Source organism: Schistocerca nitens, chromosome 5, assembly GCF_023898315.1.
Source record: "Schistocerca nitens isolate TAMUIC-IGC-003100 chromosome 5, iqSchNite1.1, whole genome shotgun sequence".
Classification (NCBI taxonomy): Eukaryota; Metazoa; Arthropoda; class Insecta; order Orthoptera; family Acrididae; genus Schistocerca; species Schistocerca nitens.
This window is the reverse complement of record NC_064618.1, coordinates 834,789,523-834,812,161: the sequence shown is the minus strand read 5'-3', so window position 1 is coordinate 834,812,161 and position 22,639 is coordinate 834,789,523. Positions and strand designations below refer to the sequence as shown.

The 22,639-nt window shown below is 44.9% G+C and overlaps 1 protein-coding gene and 1 pseudogene across 3 annotated transcripts in view; one reads left to right on the top strand and one right to left on the bottom strand.

Moving 5' to 3' along the window:
- LOC126259963 (band 7 protein AGAP004871) overlaps positions 1–22,639 on the top strand; it is a 570,890-nt gene that overhangs the window by 410,955 nt on the left and 137,296 nt on the right. The gene's annotated exons all lie outside the window — the stretch shown is intronic.
- On the bottom strand, positions 5,859–5,976 carry LOC126261163 (5S ribosomal RNA; annotated as a pseudogene).

Genomic DNA, 22,639 nt, shown 5'->3' with positions numbered 1-22,639 from the left:
TAGGCGAGGGGAGTCCTTCCAATGACTCAGGCTGTCAATGGGGCCAAAGTGGCCCCACCTCATAGAGACAAGTAGAAACCACTTCGCAGGTGAAACGTAAAACCAGGTCAACTGCTTTGGCGTCGTCCCCTAGCACCGGAGATAGCGTGTCATAAAGTCCAAGATATCGACGCAAGGCAGTTTAGTAGGACGCAAGCCACCATCAAGCGAGCACCACATCGCCAGTAAAGTGGGTCCTCAAGTTGGAGAAAATGGGTATGGGTCAGCCAAGTGTGACCAATGCGTAGCCGACAAAAGACAGTGGATTCCCTGCGACAAGCGCGAAGGGAAGGCTGCTATGTGGTTGTGGGCTCTTTTATTGACCTCAGTTTGACCTCAGTTGGCGAGCTCCGAGAAAACCATTCTGAGTTGCAGACATCTAACAACTGATGGCATAGATTCGACCAAAAGTCCACATCTGGGATCCCACTTCTAAAATCGGCATCCTAGTAGCCAACTTCGCGAAGTGGTTGGCATGTTCAGTCCCTGAGATCCCAACATATCCAGGTGTACAAACAAACACAATCAGATGTCCAGCTTGATGAAGGTCTGGAAGAATATCCTGGAATGTTGTGACTAGAGGGTGACGAAGGTAGAGCCGGTCTATAGCCGGGTTCGAGTTCCGGTCCGGCACAAGTTTTCATTGTCGCCATTCCATTATACAGCTTATGGGTGACCAGATTCGTAACCACAAAGACTTTCCATGTATCTACGGCTATTCGTCAACTTGCGAATCGGTATGTATAATTAAACCAAGGCTCCGAAAATTCCTGCGCCATCTGATTAGGCAAGCCCATGGCGATCTGTAAACGCCGGGGAAGTTAGTTTCATACCATTTAATTAATCATTAATTTCATCGACTTTTGGAATATTATTCGGAGCGACCCATGATGTATACAAAACGATTCGGAGATTTGCGTACAATCAGAACCCACCATCGGAAATACAAATTATATTTCATTGAGAGACTCTCTCTTCGTCAGGAAGCCTGAACAGGGCGGCGGTACTTGCTACTGCATACCTTGAGATAAGCCAGAATAGTGTCTCTTCTCTACAGGACGATTCCATAGATTATGATTATGGCTGCTTGACAGGAACTATCAGACTTTGGACGGGGAGTGGTAATTGGAGCTACAAACATGGCTCATTCCGTTTCGGAAATCTTTAGGGAAATTAGGCCGCGCGGGATTAGCCGAGCGGTCTAAGGCGCTGCAGTCTTGGACTGTGCGGCTGGTCCCGGCGGAGGTTCGAGTCCTCCCTCGGGCATGGGTGTGTGTGTTTGTCCTTAGGATAATGGCTCTGAGCGCTATGGGACTTAACATCTGTGGTCACCAGTCCCCTAGAACTTAGAACTACTTAAACCTAACTAACCTAAGGACATCACACACATCCATGCCCGAGGCAGGATTCGAACCTGCGACCGTAGCGGTCACGCGGTTCCAGACTGAAGAGCCTACAACCGCACGGCCACACCGGCCGTCTGTCCATAGGATAATTTAGGTTACGTAGTGTGTAAGCCTAGGGACTGATGACCTTAGCAGTTAAGTCCCACAAGATTTCACACACATTTGAACAATTTGAACTTAATAAACCGAGATCCACAGTGTCAACCGTGAGCCGAGAATACCAAAGTTCAAGCATTATCTCTCACCGTGGACAACTCAGTGGTCAACGGCCTTCCGTTAACGACCGAGAGCAATGGTGTTTGCGTTAGAGTTGTCGTTGCTAAAAGACAAGCAATACTGCATGAAACAACCGAAATCAATGTGGGACGTAGGACGAACGTGTCCGTAGAATAGTGCTGCGAAATCTGACGTTAATAGACTATAGTAGCAGACGACCTGCGTGAGTGCCTTTTCTAACGACACGACATCCATTACGGCACCGCTCCTGGGCTCGTACTATATCGGTTGGACCCTAGTCGACTGCAAAACCGTGCTCTGATCAGATGATTCCCCATTTCAGTCGGTAAGAGCTGATGGTAGCGTTCGAATGTGGCGCAAATCCCACGAAACCGTGGACCCATGTTGTCAACAAGGCACTGTGCAATCTGCTGGCGGCTCCATAATGGTGTGGGCTCTGTTTACGTGGAATGGACTGGGTCTTCTGGTTCAACTGAAACGCTCATTGACTGGAAATGTTTATGTCGTCGGCCACTTGGACACCATTTTCAGCCGTTCATGGACTTTATTTTCCCAGACATGTCTTCATGCCACAGCTGCTCGCGATTAGTTTCAAGAACATTTTGGACAATCCGAGCGAATGATTTGGCCACCCAGGTCCCCCAGCATGAATCCCATCGAACATTTACGGGACATAATAGGGGCGCCAGTTCGTGTACAAAATTCTGCAGCGGGAAACTTTCGCAGTTGTGGACGGCTATACAGGGTGGTCCATTGATAGTGACTGGGCCAAATATCTCACGAAATAAGCATCAAACGAAAAAACTGCAAAGCACGAAACTCGTCCAGCTTGAAGGGGGAAACCAATTGGCGCTATGGTTGGCCCGCTAGATGGCGCTGCCATAGGTCAAACGGATGTGAAACTGCGTTTTTTTTTAAATAGGAACCCCCATTTTTATTACATATTCGTGTAGTACGTAAAGAAATATGAATGTTTTAGTTAGACCACTTTTTTCGCTTTGTGATAGATGGCGCTGTAGTAGTCACAAACGTATAAGTACGTGTTAAAATGGACCGTTTACCAATTGCGGAAAAGGTCGCTATCGTGTTGATGTATGGCTATTGTGATCAAAATGCCCAACGGGCGTGTGCTATGTATGCTGCTCGGTATCCTGGACGACATCATCGAAGTGTCCAGACCGTTCGCAGGATAGTTACGTTATTTAAGGAAACAGGAAGTGTTCAGCCACATGTGAGACGTCAACCACAACCTGCAACAAATGATGATGCCCAAGTAGGTGTTCTAGCTGCTGTCGCGGCTAATCTGCACATCAATAGCAGACAAATTGCCAGAGAATCGGGAATCTCAAAAACGTCGGTGTTGAGAATGCTACATCAACATCGGTTGCACCAGTACCATATTTTTATGCACCACGAATTGCATGACGTCGACTTTGAACGTCGTGTACAGTTCCGCCACTGGGCACAAGAGAAATTACGGGACGATGACAGATTTTTTGTACGCGATATATTTAGCGAGGAAGCGTCATTCACCAACAGCGGTAACGTAAACCGGCATAATATCCACTACTGGGCAACGGAAAATCCACGATGGCTGCGACAAGTGGAACATAAGCGACCTTGGTGGGTTAACGTATGGTGCGGCATTATGGGAGGAAGGATAATTGGCCCCAATTTTATCGATGGGAATCTAAATTGTGCAGTGTATGCTGATTTCCTACGTAATGTTCTACCGATGTTACTACAAGATGTTTCACTGCATGACAGAATGGCGATGTATTTCCAACATGATGGATGTCCGGCACATAGCTCGCGTGCGGTTGAAGCGGTATTGAATAGCATATTTCATGACTGGCGGATTGGTCGTCGAAGCACCATACCATGGCCCGCACGTTCACCGTATCTGACGTCCCCGGATTTCTTTCTGTGGGGAAAGCTGAAGGATATTTGCTATCGTGATCCACCGACAACGCCTGACAACATGCGTCAGCGCATTGTCAATGCATTTGCGAACATTACGGGAGGCGAGCTACTCGCTGTTGAGAGGAATGTCGTTACACGTATTGCCAAATGCATTGAGTTTGACGGACATCATTTTGAGCATTTATTTCATTAATGTGGTATTTACAGGTAATCGCGCTGTAACAGCATGCGTTCTCAGAAATGATAAGTTCTCAAACGTACATATATCACATTGGAACAACCGAAATAAAATGTTCAAACGTAGCTACGTTCTATATTTTAATTTTAAAAAACTGTGAGCCATATGTTTGTGACTATTACAGCGCCATCTGTCGCAAAGCGAAAAAAGTGGTCCAATTGAAACATTCATATTTCTTTACGTACTACACGAATATGTAATAAAAAATGGGCGTTCCTATTTAAAAAAACGCAGTTGATATCCGTTTGACCTATGGCAGCGCCATCTAGCGGTCCTACCATAGCGCCATCTGGTTTCCCCCTTCAAGCTAGACAAGTTTCGCTCTTTGTAGTTTTTTTCGTTTGACACTTATTTGGTGAGATACACTCCTGGAAATTGAAATAAGAACACCGTGAATTCATTGTCCCAGGAAGGGGAAACTTTATTGACACATTCCTGGGGTCAGATACATCACATGATCACACTGCCAGAACCACAGGCACATAGACACAGGCAACAGAGCATGCACAATGTCGGCACTAGTACAGTGTATATCCACCTTTCGCAGCAGTGCAGGCTGCTATTCTCCCATGGAGACGATCGTAGAGATGCTGGATGTAGTCCTGTGGAACGGCTTGCCATGCCATTTCCACCTGGCGCCTCAGTTGGACCAGCGTTCGTGCTGGACGTGCAGACCGCGTGAGACGACGCTTCATCCAGTCCCAAACATGCTCAATGGGGGACAGATCCGGAGATCTTGCTGGCCAGGGTAGTTGACGTACACCTTCTAGAGCACGTTGGGTGGCACGGGATACATGCGGACGTGCATTGTCCTGTTGGAACAGCAAGTTCCCTTGCCGGTCTAGGAATGGTAGAACGATGGGTTCGATGACGGTTTGGATGTACCGTGCACTATTCAGTGTCCCCTCGACGATCACCAGTGGTGTACGGCCAGTGTAGGAGATCGCTCCCCACACCATGATGCCGGGTGTTGGCCCTGTGTGCCTCGGTCGTATGCAGTCCTGATTGTGGCGCTCACCTGCACGGCGCCAAACACGCATACGACCATCATTGGCACCAAGGCAGAAGCGACTCTCATCGCTGAAGACGACACGTCTCCATTCGTCCCTCCATTCACGCCTGTCGCGACACCACTGGAGGCGGGCTGCACGATGTTGGGGCGTGAGCGGAAGACGGCCTAACGGTGTGCGGGACCGTAGCCCAGCTTCATGGAGACGGTTGCGAATGGTCCTCGCCGATACCCCAGGAGCAACAGTGTCCCTAATTTGCTGGGAAGTGGCGGTGCGGTCCCCTACGGCACTGCGTAGGATCCTACGGTCTTGGCGTGCATCCGTGCGTCGCTGCGGTCCGGTCCCAGGTCGACGGGCACGTGCACCTTCCGCCGACCACTGGCGACAACATCGATGTACTGTGGAGACCTCACGCCCCACGTGTTGAGCAATTCGGCGGTACGTCCACCCGGCCTCCCGCATGCCCACTGTACGCCCTCGCTCAAAGTCCGTCAACTGCACATACGGTTCACGTCCACGCTGTCGCGGCATGCTACCAGTGTTAAAGACTGCGATGGAGCTCCGTATGCCACGGCAAACTGGCTGACACTGACGGCGGCGGTGCACAAATGCTGCGCAGCTAGCGCCATTCGACGGCCAACACCGCGGGTCCTGGTGTGTCCGCTGTGCCGTGCGTGTGATCATTGCTTGTACAGCCCTCTCGCAGTGTCCGGAGCAAGTATGGTGGGTCTGACACACCGGTGTCAATGTGTTCTTTTTTCCATTTCCAGGAGTGTATTTGGCCCAGTCACGATCAAAGGCACTCACTCCGTCTTCAGGCCATAAGTGGCCCATCGGGACCATCCGACCGCCGTGTCATCCTGAGTTGAGGATGCGGATAGGAGGGGCGTGTGGTCAGCACACCGCACTCCCGATCGTTATGATGGTTTTGGTTGGCCGGAGCCGCTACTATTCGGTCGAGTAGCTCCTCAGTTGGCATCACTAGGCTGAGCGCACCCCGAAAAATGGCAACAGCGCATGGCGGCCCAGATGGTCACCCATCCAAGTGCTGGCCACGCCCGACAGCGCTTAACTTCGGTGATCTGACGGAAACCGGTGTATCCACTGCTGCAAGGCCGTTGCTCACGATCAATGGACCACTTAGTACATTCAGCATGGCTCAGTATGTCAGCAGGGGACACCGATGGGCTTGTTGAGTCCGTGCATTGTCGAGACGTTGCACTACGCCGGACAAAATCAGGCCCGACACGATATTAGGAGGTAACCCATCACATTCGTCACCTCACTGTATATCGATCCTGTTTTTTTTTTTTTTTTTTTTTTTTTTTTTTTTTTTTTTTACCACATGCTGGATGGGTACCCGCTGCCACGCTATTTTGGTTTCCGCCAGTTTACGGTCGGTCCCAGGGTGCCTATCACATTACGCCCATGCGGTGGAAGCCCACGGCTGGCAGTTAATTAAAGTCGGCCGCGGCGCGCCAGTACACTGGTGGCCGGCCGAGCCCCTCTGCCCGCGACGCGATATTAGGGGACGCGTGTAATTACTTCCGGCAGCGGCGCACCGCCTCGCTGCCTCCCGTCTCGTGTAACTCACTGGCAGCCGCCGAAACTTTTCGCGACTACACCTAGTTCAGTCTACATTTCCGGTTCATTCGCAAACACTTTTTATGTAAAATACTGTAGCATTCAGTAGGCATACCTGATGGGATGCCAGTTCGATTTTACGCAGAGTACGCGAAGGAACTTGCCCCCTTCTTGCAGCGTGGTACCGTAGGTCTCTAGAAGAGCGTAACGTTCCAAAAGATTGGAAAAGGGCACAGGTCATCCCCTTTTTCAAGAAGGGACGTCGCACAGATGTGCAGAACTATAGACCTATATCTCTAACGTCGATCAGTTGTAGAATTTTGGAAGATGTATCATGTTCGATTATGACTTTTCTGGAGACTAGAAATCTACTCTGTAGGGATCAGCATGGGTTTCGAAAAAGACGATCGTGTGAAACCCTGCTCGCGCTATTCGTCCACGAGACTCAGAACGGGTTCCCAGGTAGATGCCGTGTTTCCTGACTTCCGCAAGGCGTTCTATACAGTTCCACACAGTCGTTTAATGAACAAAGTAAGAGCATATGCACTATCAGACCAATTGTGTGATTGGATTGAACAGTTCCTAGATAACAGAACGCAGCATGTCAGTCTCAGTGGAGAGAAGTCTTCCGAAGTAAGAGTGATTTCAAGTGTGCCGCAGGGGAGTGTCGTGGGACTGTTGCTATTCACAATATACATAAATGACCTTGTGGATACATCGGAAGTTCACTGAGGCTTTTTGCAGATGATGCTGTAGTATATCGAGAGGTTGTAACAATGAAAAATTGTACTGAAATGCTGGAGGATCTGCAACAAATTGATGCATGGTGCAGGGAATGGCAATTTAATCTCAATGTAGACAAGTGTAATGTGCTGCGAATACATACAAAGAAAGATCCTTTATCAGCAAATGGAAGCAATTAATTCCATAAATTATCTGCGAATAGCATTATGAGTCATTTAAAATGGAATGAACATATAAAATTAATCGTCGGTAAATCAGATGCCTGACTGAGATTCATTGGAAGAATCCTAAGGAAATGCAATCTGAAAACAAAGGAAATGGGTTACAGTACACCTGTTCGTCCACAGCTTGAATACTGCTCAGCAGTGTGGGATCCGTACCAGATAGGATTGATAGAAGAGATAGAGAAGATCCAACGAAAAGCAGCGCGCTTCGTTACAGGATCATTTAGTAATCGTAAAGCGTTACGGGAAAAAAAATGGTTCAAATGGCTCTGAGCACTATGGCACTCAACTTCTGAGGTCATCAGTCCCTTAGAACTTAGAACTACGTAAACCTAAGTAACCTAAGGACATCACACACATCCATGCCCGTGGCAGGATTCGAACCTGCGGCCGTAGCGGTATCGCGGTTCCAGACTGTAGCGCCTAGAACCACTCGGCCACCCCGGCTGGCAAAGCGTTACGGAGACGATAGATAAACTCCAGTGGAAGACTCTGCAAGAGAGACGCTCAGTAGCTCGGTACGGGCTTTTGTTGAAGTTTCGAGAACATACCTTCACCGACGAGTCAAGCAGTATATTGCTCCCTCCTGCGTAAGGTATATCTCCCCAAGAGACCATGAGGATAAAATCAGAGACATTAGAGCCCACGCAGAGGCACACTGACAATCTCTCTTTCCACGAACAATACGAGACTGGAATAGAAGTGAGAACCGATAGAGGTACTCAAAAGTACCCCCCGCCACACACCGTCAAGTGCCTTGTGGATTATGGATGTAGATGTAGATGCAACACAGACGCAGTCCAACAAAATCACTTCTCGTGTAAGACTAAAAGGGTAATTTGCAGTTATAGTCATCACTTATATCGAACAGATAATTAAGTGGATCTGTTTCTCTGTCGTGTGACGGCTCACCACCTGGTGCGAGTCTCTCTTACTCGACCTTGTTTAGGCGACTTTGGTGCCGGTGATGATGAAACTGTGATAAGGAACACATAACACCCATTCCCGTAGCGGAAAAATCCTGCGACCTGGATGGGAATCGAACCCAGGCCAATTCGGTTGGTATTCGGCCACACTGACGCTGCAGCTATCATGGCGAACATTGTAGGGGTAGTCCTCTTTGAACGTATGAAAAATACATTAATGGAAAAAAATCGCAACACCAAGTAAACTGATGGAGAGAAATCAAATTTCGCGAGTGCATGTGCCTCAGTGACATTTTTGAGTGATTGCAAAATCATAGGTTAAAGTAAGCGCATAATAAGCCACTGCAAATGTGAAATTGTGGTGCATCAATAACCAGTGTAACCGCCAGAAAGTTGAATGATAGCATGTAGACATGTGTGCATTGTGTCATAGAGAGGCGGATGTAAGTTGTGTACGGTCGGTCAATACATGGAGGGTTAATGCTGTTTGTGGTTGACGCTGAACCTGTCGTCCAATGATGTTCCATATGTGCTCGACTGGAGATATTTCTGTTGGTTGAGCAGGCCAAGGCAACATGTCGATTCTCTGCGGAGCAACAGCGGTGTGTGGGCGGGCGTTATCCTGTTGGAAAACACCCCATGGAATACTGTTCACGAATGGCAGCACAGTATGTCGAATCAGCAGATTTGCAGTCAAGGTACGTGGGTCAACCAGAGAGTGCTGCTGCTGTTATTCAGAATCGCGCCCACGGCCGTAGCTACACATCTAGGTCCAGCGTGTCTAGCACACCGACAGGTAGGTTGCAGGCTCTTTTTTTTTCCTTTATTGGGCGGCTGGCCGCAGCTTAGTACGCTGCTCTTCAGCCTACATAATTTTTAAAACATAAGAAGAGAAGAAACAATAAAAGCAGGCGATAAAATGGTGACCTAAATTGCAAAACGGCAGAAAACTGTGGAACGTTAAAACATAAAAGAAAGCGTTGGCGATGCTAATAAAATACACAGGAAGCAGACAGGTTAAATAGTAGACAGACAAATGAAAAACATGGCGACAGTCTGGTTTCTGTTCGCAAGAGATATAAAAATCACACCCAGTGACAGTATGTTTTCTGTTCGCAACACTTTGGAAAAGACACACAACACTTAACACTCAATGGAAACACTGCACTAAAAAGTAGGCACAAAGATGACACACCACAGCCAAGGTCAGATGGGGGGAGGGGGGGAGGAGTCCTAGACAGTTGAGGGGAGTAAAGGGGGGAGGAGGGGAAAAACGAAGGGGGGGGGGGACCGACGGAGAGAGGACGCATAAGGGGGGGCAGGGCAGACACGAGAGGGAATGGGGAAAGGCAGAGGAGGGAAGTGCAAAAGGACTCGTAGGAGAGAAGGGAGGCAGAGAGAGGGTAGGTGGGGAAAAAACAGGATGGAAAGGGGGAGAGAGGGAGTCCAGGAAAAGGGCAGAGGAAGGGAGGGGGAGGTGAGGATCAGAGTTGATAGGAGGGATAAATGGAGGGAGAGAAGGCATCGTCCACGAGGTGCAGTCGACGGAAGCCACCTTGGGAAAGGAGATGGTGTAGAATGGAGGGTAGGGGGGACACAACGGTGAAGGCGCGGCAGAGGGCAGGGGTTGGAGAGGAGAGAGCAACCAGGGGATGAGAGGAATCAAGGCGGCGGGAGGTATAGAGTTGCAGGTCCTCAACTGGCATCCTTTTAACCAGCACACAGCCATTACTGACACCGAGGCGGAACCAGTTTTCATCAGAAAACACAACAAAAAACCATTCAATGAACTTTCCCTTGAAACTACTCAAATAGCAACTGTCGGTGGTTTCGGGTCAGTGGAATGCACGCTACAGGGCACCTGGCTTGGAGCTGTCGTTGAAGTAACCGATTTGTAACAGTTCTTTATGCAGCTGTGGTGCTATCTGCTGCCTGAACTGCTGCAGCAAATATAGTACGATGAGTCGAGCCATACGCAGAACTCAATGGTATGCCCTGTCGGTAGTGCCATGTGGCCGGCCGAAACCTGGTCTTCATGCAGCTGTACATTCCCGTGACCGCCGCTGCCAGCAGTCATATACAGTGGTTAGTTATTCGTAGTATACGACCTCGTCAGACTCAGGTGCTGATAATGACATATTTGTCGCCCTAAAGGCATTCTTGACTAACATCAATTTCAGCGTGTATTTAAAGCAAAACTGATTTCCATGCTCATAGTGAAATTACTAGCACCACTCTTATGCGACTGGCACGAAATCTGAATAGACGTCTTCTTTCAGATGTTGAAACACGTCAAGTCGGCCGCTGTGGCCGAACGGTTCTAGGCGCTTCAGTCCGGAACCGCGCTGCTGCTACAGTCGCAGGTTCGAATCCTGCCTCGGGCATGGATGTGTGTGATGTCCTTAGGTTGTAACCTCCCCCTCACTTATCGACCTTAATGACAGTGAAAAATTAAACCGCGTGTACCTAATGGAAATTTGGGAAAGCAATCGTCACCGAAGTTAATCTGTCGGTAAATAGGGAGGAAAGGGTTACATCTAAATGAAAGGAAAAATGCAAATGAAACTGGTGGAAATTAATTTTGAAAAGGGGTAAAGTTAATAAAGAAAGTAAATGTGCGGCCGTTACGTTGACAATCAACTAGCGGTAATTAGATATTTGAGATTTGGGGGAAATTACGGTCGCCAGTCCTAAGGACAATTACTATAGTAACTGAAAAAGAAAGATTATTACACATATAATTAGCACTAGATGTGTGGCAACTGAAGGTTGACAAGTGTAGTGTGAAAACTGAAAGTTTGTCAGAAGTAATAAATTTCGCTACACTTAATTTAGCAAAAGAATTAATAAAACCGGAAAATCGAAAGTTAATTTAGTGACTGAAGTTAATAGTGAGCTTTCTTTCTGAAGCACATCGAAATTCAGTAAAATACGGTTAGTCTTGGACTACCTTAACAATCATTTCAAAAGCTACTTCAATCTACGCAATTTAGAAATAAGAGATTTAACTTTGAACTTGAATTAAATGATTCTGAACAATTAACAATAGTAAAATTTAGTACGTACCAAGCTGAGCTGCAGTCACAGGTAAGCTAAAATATGGTAACAAAACTAGCACTCTTAATTTGTGCTTGTGTAATCTAAGTATTGTAGCCAGCTATGAATACTTTAACTGAACTTTGAAATTAAAGCAGTGAAATGGAATTATGCTGGCGTTTGAATTTCAACGACACTCGGGTTCATTTCGGAAAAGGAAGGGACCCTGCTTGGTAATGCAATTGGGACAACGAGCAACGAAGGTTCATGCTAAGTAGCTGTAATTTTGTGATGCAACAATTTTAAAAGTTTGAAAAGCTGAGGTCTGCCATACAGTTCTAAAACTTTACGTGCTTCCAGTCTTCCTTGTTGGTTGATTGAAGGTTTCAAGCCGTCGATCGAGGATGTGGCGACAGTCACTCATTGTCGGCCGTCGCTGTTGCAGAAGCTGGATGTTGGCGCGCCTTCTTCTCGACACGGTCACCAGACGAAACGGGCTCTTGATGTGCGCCAGCTAATGCTTCCTGTCCGCGACACCATGTCCAGCGCAATTACATGCTGCCAAACCCCGAAAGCGCGGCAACTCGCGGGAGCTTCACACCACACACCTGCTCCACTCGCTACTCCAGCCAGCCTCTCTCTGCCCGCACTCCACGCGGCCGAGTTCACACTATCAAAGATCCTACACACTTTGATTCTTCACACGACCTATCGATGTAATCGTTCGATAGCAGTTTTCCCTAGGCAAGACCCAGCGTAAAAATACAAATAATATTCACAAAATAAATCGACATATATATATATATATATATATATATATATATATATATATATATATATATATATATATAAAACAATTACAATATACAAAGACACAGAAACGTCATATATTCAGGTAACAAAAATAAGGAAAACAAATTATAGTACACTAGATGGAAATAGGAGGATATGCATTTCCGGCGTTACAAGGTCCTTAGGTTAGTTACGTTTAAGTAGTTCTAAGTCTAGGGGACTGATGACCTCAGATTTAAGTTCCATAGTGCTTAGAGCCATTTGAACTTTTATTTATTTATTTATTTATTTATTTATTTTTTGAAACACGTCTACAAGCTTTAATTTACGTCTCTTAACTCCTTCTTGCTGTAGCGATTCTTTCCTTCTTGGTCAGCACAGATGAGATTCGTGACTTTTTTCTAAGAAAATAACAAATAATGCTAAATCTGATGATACCGTCTTATTCCTTCACTTCTGTCTTTAATTTTTGTGTCCACATCGGACGCTCCCAGTAAGCGCTGAACCAGGTAGGACGACCCCCCCCCCCCCCCTGCAGCCGGAACAGGAACATTAGTCATTGACGGAAATTTCCAAAGCCAAAAAAAAAAAAAATGTTCAAATGTGTGTGAAATCTTATGGGACTTAACTGCTAAGGTCATCAGTCCCTAAGCTTACACACTACTTAACCTAAATTATCCTAAGGACAAACACACACACACACACCCATGCCCGAGGGAGGACTCGAACCTCCGCCGGGATCAGCCGCACAGTCCATGACTGTAGCGCCCTAGACCGCTCCGCTAATCCTGCGCGGCTTTACAAAGCCCTCCAGTCGACATGTAACAAAAGAATTTTTTTACAAGTCATTTTCAATAATTTTTATCAACATAGATAAGATAATATAAAAACAGGGATTCTATCAAATTGGTGATGTATTGAAATGTAATTTTCTTCGACCTAAAAATCGAAACAACAGTGTGCACCGATAACAGCTACGTACACTGATAGAGAACTCAATGTGGAATACTGGCATTAAATTCCGATCAGAATCATATGTTCGGCTACCGGTCTCAAGTTATGGTTCCCGTCAATTAGAAAAATACGGTTTCGAAAAAAATACGAGGGAGTTTTCGGTTACAATTTTTGTAGTGAAGTTAAACATAACTCTAGTCAGTGATCACTTACACTCCGTCTTCCGGCCACAAGCGCCCCAGCGGGGCTGTCCGACCGCCGTGTCATCCTCAGCTGAGGATGCGGATAGGAGGGGCGTGTGGTCAGAATACCGCTCTCCCGGTCGTTACGATGGTTTTCTGTGACCGGAGCCGCTACTATTCGGTCGAGTAGCTCCTCAATTGGCATCACGAGACTGAGTGCACCCCGAAAAATGGCAACAGCACATGGCGGCCCGGATGGTCACCCATCAGCGATCACTTGGCCATATAGTAATCCTACGAGGTCCAAAAGGAGATCTCCTCCGTGCCGATGGTGGTGGTACTGCGGGCCGCCTTGGCAGCTTCCGTCACCCGCTGCTCTGCTCGCTCGATACGCCTTCCGTCCACTTTCATGTTAAAGTTGCTACAGGTGATCCGATCTCAAGTTCGACCACTTTTGTAATTTTCATAACGCCTGTCGGGACGTCATTAAAATTACGTGCTGCTACAATAGTTGCTATATCGACTATTGTTTCCCCGCTGTGAATGAGTTTCGGAGACATTTTTTCACAAACCGCCACGTAACCCGATAACGGAGTTCCTGGCGAGCTTGGGAGCAACACTGTAGTAAAGTACACATCGCAGAGAACGTTTAAAAAAAAAAAAAAAAAGCGGTTTTTAATTTTAGAAGATGAATACCCCCTTAGTTTCAACAGATAAAACATTAGTCACCGTGTTCAAGGAACACACGGTTCGTTTCGGAGTTATGTAGATGGTTTAAATCTAGCTACAGGAAGTCACCTGACCTCCGCTACTGACGTCTGCATGGCAGTGAACTAGTCTGTGCACGACAGTTGGTCATATATAATCACCACAGAAATATAAGTGGATGTAGACATGTGACAATAGCAGAAAGGAGCTGCATCACGCCAAGAGTGCCCATTAGCACACCGTGAACGAAGTTGCACTGTTAATAGTCTATCAACATAAATTGTCCAGCGTGTCTGAAAGAAATGGCTTACCTTCCACAGCCGTGTAAAACATCGTATGAACAGTGGTCATAAAAATATTCCAACTGACGGTCAGCGGTAAGTCACGCTTTGCCAGAAAGAGGCTATATAATAAAAGGGCTACAGCTGCTGCTGTATGAATATAGCTCGCTCAGTGATACTTCTCCGCCCACTTGCTAAAAAACGGAGTTTTGGAGACGTGCTACTGCCAATATCGAGAAGTGGCAAGACATGTGGTCTATATCTTTCATAATTATTCAGTTTCTCAACGAGATTGAAAAGAAATAGAGTACATAGGCGCTGATACGAGATTAATTAAAGGAAAGATATATTCGTGGTACAGTGGTTGCTCAGACTGATTCTAGTCTTTTCATCGACACCTTACGATAATTTGGTGCTGCTACCCTCCTATAATCTAGAATCGACACATGAGCTTTGTTAAAATCGTGGTGAAACCTAAAGCTGTCATTTATTTCGCACAGTTCGCTACCAATTTCGGTCAATGATCATAATCAATCTTTGCTGACATAAACGGCAGGAAAGTTATATCATAATTTGATCAAAAGTGATACGCTCTTTTAAGCCCACTATAGTACGTTAAAAAATTTCTCACAATAATAATTGTGTACGATAGCTTTCGTCAGAAATCAAGTCCACATCGACAACGGGTCTCACACTGCTGTCGATGTAGACTTCCATCTTGACGACGATTGTCGTGCAGCAGAAATTTTTTACGTGCTATGGTGGGCTTAAAAGAGCAAATTACTTTTGTTAAAATTATGGAATAATTTTCCTGCCGTTAATACCAGCTAAGCTTGGTAATCCTCACTGGCCTGAACTAGTAGCCTATTACGCAAAATAAATGACAGCTGAAGTTTCACCATGAATTTTAGCCATTACTTGGCGGCTGAATATCCGCAGCTACAAACATACATGAGCTGTGTGCCGGTGCTGAGGACGAGTTAACGGTACGGGTTTTGACCCCCAAGAGAGACGCTCTGGAAATTGCAGCCCGGAAAGCAGGGCAGTGACCGCTTCCGGACAGACACTGTGTATTGTTAACTCGCGGCCATGAAACAGCTTTCGCATCGGGGAGCAAGCTGTGTATCAAAGTCGCTCCTGTGATAAAACCTGTCAGAGTGTCAGAATTCTTCAGTGAATGGCCATCATAGCGTACGGGTTTGGGAAGAGCTGGGAGTATGAGGAATTAGCCTCTCGTTCAGCCCTTGAGCTTTTTGCGGGTTGCGTAGCGAGGCTACTGGTTCAATGGAAGGCACCTTCTGGTCAATTGCTCTGTTAATGATGTAGGAGATTTGTCTAACATACGATTGCCGCTCTTATCTATTGGCGGGAGGTACTGGAAAGGCAGTTGTATAAAAAGCTAGAAAGAACATTGGATTCTGGACTGCCAAGCAGTACAGATGCTCACGAGGCCCGAAACGATGACAGTAAGTACATGACTTTGTCATGTACAGCGATGGGTCAACTCCCAATGGCCGACTACTCTTCGTGAGTGTTTTACGGAGTCACAGCTCAATTCACATGCCGTCGATTGTTATGGTGAGCATCAAAGCAACAACGGCATACAGTCCTGGAAATGGAAAAAAGAACACATTGACACCGGTGTGTCACACCCACCATACTTGCTCTGGACACTGCGAGAGGGCTGTACAAGCAATGATCACACGCACGGCACAGCGGACACACTAGGAACCGCGGTGTTGGCCGTCGAATGGCGCTAGCTGCGCAGCATTTGTGCACCGCCGCCGTCAGTGTCAGCCAGTTTGCCGTGGCATACGGAGCTCCATCGCAGTCTTTAACACTGGTAGCATGCTGCGACAGCGTGGACGTGAACCGTATGTGCAGTTGACGGACTTTGAGCGAGGGCGTATAGTGGGCATGTGGGAGGCCGGGTGGACGTACCGCCGAATTGCTCAACACGTGGGGCGTGAGGTCTCCACAGTACATCGATGTTGTCGCCAGTGGTCGGCGGAAGGTGCACGTGCCCGTCGACCTGGGACCGGACCGCAGCGACACACGGATGCACGCCAAGACCGTAGGATACTACGCAGTGCCGTAGGGGACCGCACCGCCACTTCCCAGCAAATTAGGGACACTGTTGCTCCTGGGGTATCAGCGAGGACCATTCGAAACCGTCTCCATGAAGCTGGGCTACGGTTCCGCACACCGTTAGGCCGTCTTCCGCTCACGCCCCAACATCGTGCAGCCCGCCTCCAGTGGTGTCGCAACAGGCGTGAATGGAGGGACGAATGGAGACGTGTCGTCTTCAGCGATGAGAGTCACTTCTGCCTTGGTGCCAATGATGGTTGTATGCGTGTTTGGCGCCGTGCAGGTGAGCGCCACAATCAGGACTGCATACGACCGAGGCACACAGGGCCAACACCCGGCATCATGGTGTGGGGAGTGATCTCCTACACTGGCCGTACACCACTGGTGATCATCGAGGGGACACTGAATAGTGCACGGTACATCCAAACCGTCATCGAACCCATCGTTCTACCATTCCTAGACCGGCAAGGGAACTTGCTGTTCCAACAGGACAATGCACGTCCGCATATATCCCGTGCCACCCAACGTGCTCTAGAAGGTGTAAGTCAACTACCCTGGCCAGCAAGATCTCCGGATCTGTCCCCCATTGAGCATGTTTGGGACTGGATGAAGCGTCGTCTCACGCGGTCTGCATGTCTGGCACGAACGCTGGTCCAACTGAGGCGCCAGGTGGAAATGGCATGGCAAGCCGTTCCACAGGACTACATCCAGCATCTCTACGATCATCTCCATGGGAGAATAGCAGCCTGCATTGCTGCGAAAGGTGGATATACACTGTACTAGTGCCGACATTGTGCATGCTCTGTTGCCTGTGTCTATGTGCCTGTGGTTCTGTCAGTGTGATCATGTGATGTATCTGACCTCAGGAATGTGTCAATAAAGTTTCCCCTTCCTGGGACAATGAATTCACGGTGTTCTTATTTCAATTTCCAGGAGTGTATTTGGGAAATTCGATTACTGAAATGTCACCAGCAGTTAGGGTGCGAATTTTCGGTCTACCAGTGTACGCTGGGATCCAGGACCATCTTTTGTAACTTCTAGCGGACAGTCAACCACTATAATCTATGAATAGGCGAGACGAACAGTCCGTATAGTTTCAGGAACGAACGAGCAGCTGAATCAAGATGTTTATAGTGCTGATACAGTAGACGATAAATATAACGCTTTCCTCAAGACTTTTCTCGTGCTCTTTGAAAGTTGCTTTCCGTTAGAACGTTCAAAACAGGGTACTAGCACAAAAAGGCAACCTGGGTGGCTGACTAATGGGATAAGAATATCTTGTAGAACAAAGTGGCAATTATATCAAAACGTTAGAAACAGTCAAAATATAAATGCAGCAGCCCATTACAAACAGTATTGTAAGGTGCTTAAAAAAGTTATTAGGAAGGCAAAAAGTATGTGGTATGCAGATAGAATAGCTAAGTCTCAGGATAAAATTAAATCCATATGGTCAGTCGTAAAGGAAGTGGCTGGTCTGCAGAGACAGGTCGAGAATATAGAATCAGTGCGTAGTGGGGATGTCCGTGTTACTGATAAGTCGCATATATGTACAGTACTTAATAATCACTTTCTGAATATAGCAGGTGAACTAAATAGAAACCTAGTCCCAACAGGGAATCATATAGCGCTCTTAGAAAAAAGTGTTCCGAGACTGTTACCTGAAATGCTCCTCCATGATACTGACAAGAGGGAGTTTGAGTTAATAATTAAATCACTAAAGACCAAGAACTCTCATGGATATGACGGGGTATCTAGCAGAATACTGAAGAATTGTTCCACGTATGTTAGCTCAGTACTTAGCCATATCTGTAACTTTTCCTTTAGGAGTGGTCGGTTTCCTGACCGATTACTCGGTAGTGAAGCCACTTTATAAAAAGGGAGACAGGGATAATGTTGACAATTATAGACCTATTTCTATGCCATCGGTGTTTGCTAAAGTTATCGAGAGGGTTGTATATCCAAGGTTACTGCAGCATTTAAATTCACATAATTTGCTGTCAAATGTACAGTTTGGTTTTAGAAATGGCTTAACAACTGAAAATGCTATAGTCTCTTTTCTCTGCGAGGTTTTGGACGGATTAAATAAAAGGTTGCGAACGTTAGGAGTTTTCTTTGATTTAACGAAGGCTTTTCACTGTGTTGACCACAAAATATTACTGCAGAAGTTGGAACATTATGGAGTAAGGGGAGTAGCTTACAATTGGTTCGCCTCCTACTTTAAGAACAGAAAGCAGAAGGTAATCCTCCGCAATATTGAGAGTGGTAATGATGTTCAGTCCCAATGGGGCACTGTTAAATGGGGCGTTCCCCAGGGGTCGGTGCTGGGGCCACTGCTGTTTCTTGTTTATATAAATGATACGCCTTTTAGTATTACAGGTGATTCAAAAATATTTCTGTTTGCTGATGACACCACCTTGGTAGTGAAGGATCTTGTGTGTAATATTGAAACATTATCAAATAATGTAGTTCATGATATAAGTTCGTGGCTTGTGGAAAATAATTTGATGCTAAATCACAGTAAGACTCAGTTTTTACAGTTTCTAACTCACAATTCAACAAGAACTGACATTTTAATCAGACAGAATGGGCATGTTATAAGCGAGACGGAACAGTTCAAGTTCCTAGGCGTACGGATAGATAGTAAGCTGTTGTGGAAAGCCCATGTTCAGGATCTTGTTCAGAAACTAAATGCCGCTTTATTTACCATTAGAACAGTATCTGAAATAAGTGACATTTCAACACGAAAAGTAGTATACTTCGTATATTTTCATACGCTTATGTCATATGGTATTATTTTTTGGGGTAATTCTTCTGATTCAAAAAGGGTATTTTTGGCTCAAAAACGGGCTGTTCGAGCTATGTATGGTGTAAGTTCGAAAACCTCTTGTCGACCCCTATTCAATAGTCTGGAAATTTTGACATTGCCCTCACAGTATGTATTTTCTTTAATGTCGTTTGTTGTTAGCAATATTAGCTTATTCCCAAGAGTTAGCAGCTTTCACTCAGTTAATACTAGGCAGAAATCAAATCTGCATGTGGAATGCACTTCCTTGACTCTAGTGCAGAAAGAAGTGCACTATTCTGCTGCATCCATTTTCAGTAAGCTACCACAAGAACTCAAAAATCTTAGCAGTAGCCCAAACACTTTTAAGTCTAAACTGAAGAGTTTCCTCATGGCTCATTCCTTCTATTCTGTCGAGGAGCTCCTGGAAGAGCTAAAAAATTAAGCAAATTCCAGTGTTACATTCTTGATTTTCTTTATTTAAACTAACGACTTGTCGCCTGAATATGTTTCTTATATTTCATTTTATCTGTTTCTACAATCGTGTTATAATTTCATGTATTGACTCGTTCCATGACCATGGAGACTTCTCCTAAATGTGGTCCCACGGAACAATAAATAAATAAATAAATAAAAAATCCTATCCCCCTTCAGTAACTTTGCCACTCAATAGCTTCTGGAAAGATTGTTATATTCATTATTGTAAAATAACATTTTGAAAGTTACAGTATGTATATTTTTCATTGATTAACGTTCTGCAGATTTTTAACTGTAATAAACCAACTAGTTAACTTGAGTTTCATTCATATTCAACTAGTGACTAATTTCCTCATCGTTATCAATAAATTTAATAGTAAAATTGTGGATCTCCACTTTAAGTTTCGACGCCAGGGTCATGATCTCCTTCGCATTTCAAATCCGACGTGCACATTTTCACCAGTACTGAGTCTCCAGGTCGCATCTGACCAGGTCAGATCCAGCTAACAGTATCAAATTACGCAAACTGCGTTTAGAAATTTGGCAAGCCAGCAGTTGGTGCTTTGAAGCACATCCACTTTCAGGACAAATCTTAAGAGAATCAGGGTCAACGTTTTAAAGCTGTTATTGAGCCTTGCTCACTCTCTGCCGCTCCGCATTATCGCAGTTCTTGGAGATCCATCTACGGTTTCATCTCAATCCATAGTTACGTTCACAGCGAAAGGGCACACGAAAATCTAAAATACAACAACGAAAGCTGAATTTAACAACAGAATAAAAGAGTCGGCTGAAGACAGTGCTATTCCTCAAGCTGATTTTTTTGAGTTATGGTATTGCAAGTTATAATGTTTGGTTAGATTGAGAGACAACAACACATTACATTACGACGAAGTTATATATGTCGAAGATATTATTTTCTAGCGATAAATATGGAAGTACTTGTTATCAGCATCCAATTGAATGCATTCGAAAATCCTGCAGGCAACGTGATCGGACTAATCGTTAGTAAATTGAGGCTTAGGACTTTATTCCGCGGACCACTTCTGTTGAAACAAACATTGCAGTGTAAGAAGTTAGTTGGCTATCAATCGATATATGGTGGTGCAATAGTATCAATTTAATAACGACAAGGAGTCACATAGGAATGCAACTACATATATTGTATTTGTCAACGTCACTAAAACTCACCAACAGCCGTGCACTTTAAGATATTATTTTATTCTGAAACTAACCAATTTCGGCATTTCATTATGCCATCGTCAGGCCCCATACGCCTCTGACGTATAACGGCAAGTTCGTTTTTTTTTTTTTTATACAAGCGTATCGGGCCTGAAGATGGCATAATACAATGCCGAAACTGGTTGCTTTCAGAATGAAATAATATCTTAAATTATACGACTGTTGGTGAATTTTACTGGCATTGAAAATTACTTATCAGCTGATGTCCCCTGGCCGTAATGTAGGTTGAGGTCATGTTTTTGAAAATGAACAGATATTACTTTAGTGGATATTTAAAAGCTTTTACATGATAATTTGTGACAGTTAAAAAAGTTTTTAAGCTACAGCCCAAATAAATTTACGTAACAATAATCTTCATCAATATAATATGTACATCTCTTTACTAACAACGAATCAATGCAACATGCTTAACTAAGATGCACAATGAAGATACGCGAATAACGTCTGAAACATGCTCATCTTATGCTTCGCTGGCGAACAGGAAACAAGCCTACAGTTTTCATCTGCAACTGTGTCAAGCACTGTAGCCCCAATATCTAAGGCACCGCATCCAAAGTAAGTATTCTCATCCAGTTCTTGTATTATTGTTATTCAGAATACACTTTTATTTACAAAAATTTGCATCTAATATATGATCGATTCAGTCTCATCAAGCTATAAGAACTGGATTTCATCTATTTAAAAATTCCAGTCACAAGAGGAGCACACGACAATTGTATTTTTGAATTTTTTTACATTTATGGCATGTGAAAGTCACAAGTCAAATATTAATCCCTCAAAATAGTTCAATGCAACTCTCACAAATTATCGAGAAAATCGACTCTGAAATTTTCCGACAGTTTTGAATACGCTAAAGAAAAGCCCATTTTTCTCGACGGATGTTGTGGCTGTGTGGAAGAATGCTCGCCTATTAAGTATGTGCCACGGGTTCGTTTCACAGCTCTGTCAAAATTATAAATAAAGGTGGACGTTGCATGAACATTTCCATGAAGTGAAAAATACATAAGGATGGAAAAAAAAATTAATTTGTAATTTTTTTACTATTTAAACAATCTTTTATAAAATATCAGTAATTAATAATTTATATTTGCAATGGCAATTGTATTTTTGTGTGCCATATGTAATTATACGTAAAAAGACGTGCATTTCTCGTATCTGTTGATTAGCATACATCAAATCAATTTCATATTAACATGACGCAGGCATTCTAACAGTATGAAACAAAAACAGAACAAAATAATGACCGAAACAATACTCGAACCAAAGATTATCTGTCTCGTATGCTATTGATCTTTTTCCATCTTCATGTGTTTTAAACGTCACGGAACTGCTAACAGAACATGCACTTCTGTTTAATAATTTCAATCAACTGAGAACCGAACCTAAAATTCCTGGGTGATAAGCAAGCATTCTATCACAAGGCCTCTCGAGAAAAATCGATCTTGCTTTAACGTATTAAAGGTGGTGGGAATACTTCAAAATCTACTTTCTCGAGAATTTTGTGAGCTGCATCGAACTATTTTGTGGAGTTAAATTGAGTTCTGAAATTCATGTACCGTAAATACAAAAAAATTCAAAAATTCAAATGCCGTGTGGATACCATATCAGTAGAGATCACTACCATCAGTATTGTGTTTGAATAGCGGAACGAACAAGGTCTATCGCAAAGCTTTCAGGTATGTGTCTGCACATCGCAGTGTTCGAAACAAAAATGGTGTATTTTGCACCTTGAAAGATGAGAATTCAATTGAAAAGAAACGTTCTTCCCA